The 4,725-nt window shown below is 44.4% G+C and overlaps 1 long non-coding RNA gene across 1 annotated transcript; it reads right to left on the bottom strand.

The window, feature by feature from the left end:
• Positions 1–696: 696 nt before the first annotated feature.
• LOC311373068 lies at positions 697–1,563 on the bottom strand. The gene is made up of 3 exons (XR_014642173.1): positions 1,452–1,563; positions 1,242–1,307; positions 697–836 (listed from the first exon to the last, which is right to left on the bottom strand). It is a non-coding gene; the product is annotated as an uncharacterized lncRNA (long non-coding RNA).
• Positions 1,564–4,725: the final 3,162 nt, after the last annotated feature.

The raw sequence follows: 4,725 nt of genomic DNA, 5'->3' as shown, positions 1-4,725 counted from the left end.
TAGGTACTTGAGAGCGGAGAGACCAGTGGTGGGTTTGACGGAGAGACCAGCGCTGGGTTTGTAGGTCTTTGAGAGAGGAGAGACCAGTGGAGGGTTTGATGGAGAGACCAGTGGTGGGGGGGCTAGGGCTTCAAAGCGTACGGAGGGAAACATTGGAACGTGCTCCGTGGTTCTCAGGTGCAGGAACCAGGTTGGGTTCTAGTTGCTGAGAGGGACAGCCCTCACATCTCGCCCCCTGGTGTGTCTCCTTGAGGAGTCCCTGTCTCCATCCTGAAGGACGTTCCAGTTCATGTAACTGACGTGACGACGGCCTCTTAAACACTCGGGTTCCCCTGAGGGGGAACGTCTACACAACTGAAGGCCTCAAACAGCGCAGAACCCTCGCATGCATCTCTGGTCAGTCAGTCACACACCCTTATCAGTAGGACAACACACACGGGATGTGATGCAATGATGAGGAATGTAGTAGGAAAGTGGACGGATAAAGTATCTTCTAGGGACGAATGAGAGGCATGAGAACACGAGCGAGAGAGAGCGAGAGAGAGCGAGAGAGAGAGAGAGAGAGAGCCTACGTGGGGCGGGGCAGGGCCTACGTGGGGCGGGGCAGGGCCTACGTGGGGCGGGGCAGGGCCTACGTGGGGCGGGGCCTACGTGGGGCGGGGCAGGGCCTACGTGGGGCGGGGCAGGGCCTACGTGGGGCGGGGCCTGAGAACTAGTTCAAACTAAACGCTGTCAGCCCACAGCATTAAAAGAAAATGTTGTGACTTACAGTTTGCAGTTTCTTCTTCTTCGTGGTTCGATCGTGATACTCACAGAATCTGTTTCTTCTTCTTGAGCTGTGAAGGAGAGCAACGAGATTAGTTTTACGGCTTGTGTGTGTGGCTGTGTGTGTGTGTGTGTGTGTGTGTGTGTGTGTGTGTGTGTGTGTGTGTTTTAATTAGTGATTAATCCAATAAATCCAAATAAGTTATTAAAATAAGTTATTTTTCCCATCTAACTACGACGGTAACCGAGTGCGGAGTCATTGTGTGACGTCATGTCCCCGCCCCCCTACGTCTTCCGCCGCCAACTCCGTCATGGAGTCATTGATAAATATCTGCAGCCGCGTCACCCGGCGAAAAATTAACCCAATTAAAAACAGCTTACGACGACATACATCCAGAACTACTATTATTCAACTTATCAAGTAGGCCTAGAGTAAAAAACAATTAAGATAAATTATAAATAAGTGTCCTACTCACAGCAGGTCCGGATGTAGCGGGCCGTTTTACTTCAAAAAGTGTTCGTTAATTAACCCGACGGTCAACCTGGAAAACAAAAGGACCAGACGGATCATTAGTTACTTTTATAACTTCAACCGGACGTTTCTAACCATGTTTCGGTTAAACTACTAAAATAACGTCAATATTAACCGTGTAATGGAGACGGCTCAGCGTCTTTTTCAATCTAACCTGTGGTGGAGCCAACAGCTGACGGAGCGCGAGCAGCAGCACAGTGAGGCTCAATGGAGACGCAGCGCGATCCGCACCGAGACCCGCGAAATAATCAGCGAATAATCAGCGGAACTACATGCAGGTGTGCGCCGCCATAGATATATGTGTGTGTGTGTGTGTGTGTGTGTGTGTGTGTGTGTGTGTGTGTGTGTGTGTGTGTGTGTGTGTGTGTGTGTGTTGAGCGGGGGTGGGAGTGGGTGGGTGGGTTTGGGTTACAAACTGTGGGTGTGTGTTTGGGTTTGTGTGTTTAAAAGGTGAACGATATGTGGATGAGTGGGAATAAATGGTATATATTATGTGGATGTGTGAGTGTGGTTTAAAACCATATGGAGTAGAGGAATACTGTTACTACCAGGAATTGTATGCTGATTGAAGTATGAAATTACACCGTATGATGGTGTATTTCCTTTTGATGAAAATAATAAAAAAGAATAAATAAAAAAATGCCTAATGTGTAACATAACTAATTAACTATAACTGTATTGATACAATTACTATTATAGAACATAAAAAAATAGAACACAACTTACTTAACTTAAATATGCAAATTACAACATTTGGGCAAATTATGCAACTATGAAAGTCTTTATAGTTGCATTTGTTTATTCACAAAATAGAAATGCTATAACGGCATAAAAAATAATAAAATCAATCAGCTCAGATATTTATTGTCAAAGTGATGAACTTATCAAAACGTACAGAAATCCAAATGACACTAAATGTTTCAAATGACATTAATAAAATAATACATTATATTGTTACTTTAATATTCTTATATTGTATATTTGAACAGTGTTCCAATATATTAGTCAAACATTTACATGTATTAAATCTATATCTGTACATATTTTATACAAACAAAAACAAGGCGATGACATTATAGTCATACATCAAATATCCGTACAGTCACACCCAATTCATAAAGAAGACATTTATTGCCTGTTACACAATGCATGGACAAACAAATTAAAAAAACGAATCGATTGTATTTATTTAATCAAAGCAATCAGTACATTCCCCCCCCCCCCCAAAAAAAATAATATAGATTGCATTTCATATCAAAATTATTCAAATAATAATTATAAATTGAGCTTGTTCTCTTTTAAACGGAGCGGTGTGAACTTCTTGGGAGGGCTAGTGAACATGTGTTGATGACCTTGACCTCTGAGCCTAGGGTCAGAGGGAAGGGCTAGTGAACATGTGTTGATGACCTTGACCTCTGAGCCTAGGGTCAGAGGGAAGGGCTAGTGAACATGTGTTGATGACCTTGACCTCTGAGCCTAGGGTCAGAGGGAAGGGCTAGTGAACATGTGTTGATGACCTTGACCTCTCTGAGCCTAGGGTCAGAGGGGAGGGCTAGTGAACATGTGTTGATGACCTTGACCTTTGACCCTAGGGTCAGAGGGGAGGGCTAGTGAACATGTGTTGATGACCTTGACCTTTGACCCTAGGGTCAGAGGGGAGGGCTAGTGAACATGTGTTGATGACCTTGACCTCTGAGCCTAGGGTCAGAGGGGAGGGCTAGTGAACATGTGTTGATGACCTTGACCTCTCTGACCCTAGGCTACGGTCACCTGGCTCCTGTCCCTTCGTAGTATGGGCTCTCCTCCAGTGCCTCCTCGATGACCGCCTGAAACGGACCAGAATCAAACCGGATCAATCACACAGGGACCAGAAAGAACGATTCTGACCAATGAACAGCAGGGGCCTCATGTACAAAGACTTGCGTGGATTTCTGACTAAAACTTTGCGGACGCCAAAATCTGGAAAGCTGCTGCGCACAAATAAATCCGGATGTATCAATCCTTGCGTAAGCACGATTTCACGCAGATTCTCTTTGTACATCCCAATTAACGTGAAATTGAGCACACATGCACGAGCCCGTCTCTCCACCCAGTCTCCTCCCTCATTTAATATGCTAATTTGTATAAATAGGCCTGCAGTAGTGCACTCGTTAGGAGAAAGGAGAACATGGAGAAAGGTAGAAAAAATAACTTTAGTGAATGCGAGGTGGAGGTGCTGATTTCGGAGGTAGAGGCCAGAAATAAGATCTTGTTTGGCTCTCTTTCCTCCGGAATCAGCACCAAAAGCAAAAAACTGGCGTGGGAAAACGTTGCCAAGTTGGTCAATGAGGTTGGGGCGGAAAGCCAAACTGTGGCTGACATTAAAAAAAAAGTGGTCGGACATCAAGGTGGACGTAAAAAGAAAGGTCTCTGCTCTGACCCCGGAGAAGCGTGGGTCAGAGGGCAGCGGGGCGGAGTCTGGGAGCTCGCCCTATTTGAGCAAAGGGTGGCAGCTGTGATTTGGGATCGGCTCTTTTTTGTCCAAAAAATCATAATAGTCGCGGAACACCCGTTAATTTTGAATGCGACCATCTTCTAACAAGGCCAACACTGCCATTGTCAACCTATCGATTATTGCCACATTTTGCGCATGCTTTTATATTCTCATTTATTTGGATGCATGCTGACGATAGGTTGTATCCATACACCCAATGTGTCAATAATATACACATAATTCAAAATTGGCCGACTGGTTCATTGATGGATTGATTTTAAGTAACAATGGCTTGTGCTTACTCCACTCAACATCACATAATAATATTGCAGTCAAGAATTTCACAACAAATGTGTGAAGAGAGATCATATGTCATGCGTGGTCCGGAAAATATGTAACGTTTAATAAACAAGCCATCACTGAAAATAATATTGCTGGGGCTTCCTTTTAATTCCAATATTGACAATTTAGTTTTATGGGTCTGTTTAAGTTTAGCCTAACAACAGTGTCACATTATGCGTCTCGACAACAATAACGCATGATTGAAGCGCATTTAAGATCACGCATTCCGACGTTCAAATCCACTTTGTACTCGCCTCATATTGCAATATTACTTCATGACTCGTGATCGCGTAGGCCTCATGTTGTTGCGCTGCATTGCCTCTATGTGCCGCCAACTGACAAAATGCAGCAGAAATGTGCGTAAGCCAGGCATTTAGTTTGCGTGGAGAACCGCACTTTCTCACGTCAAGTCAGTCTTTGTACATCCGAACGTTTGCGTGAGAAGTTGCTTACGCAGCTTTTTTGTGCGTAAGCAAGCTTTGTACATGAGGCCCCAGCTTTGGCAATGCAAATGTATCTTTCTCATGTCAATAAAGCTTTTTTGAATTGAATGGAATTGAGAGAGAGAGAGAGAGAGAGAGAGAGAGAGAGAGAGAGAGAGAGAGGAGAGAGA

The sequence above is a fragment of the Micromesistius poutassou genome (assembly GCF_964030765.1).
Source record: "Micromesistius poutassou genome assembly, contig: SCAFFOLD_3333, whole genome shotgun sequence".
Lineage (NCBI taxonomy): Eukaryota > Metazoa > Chordata > Actinopteri > Gadiformes > Gadidae > Micromesistius > Micromesistius poutassou.
Note: the sequence above shows the minus strand (reverse complement) of the source record. Positions and strands in the feature narration are given on the sequence as shown.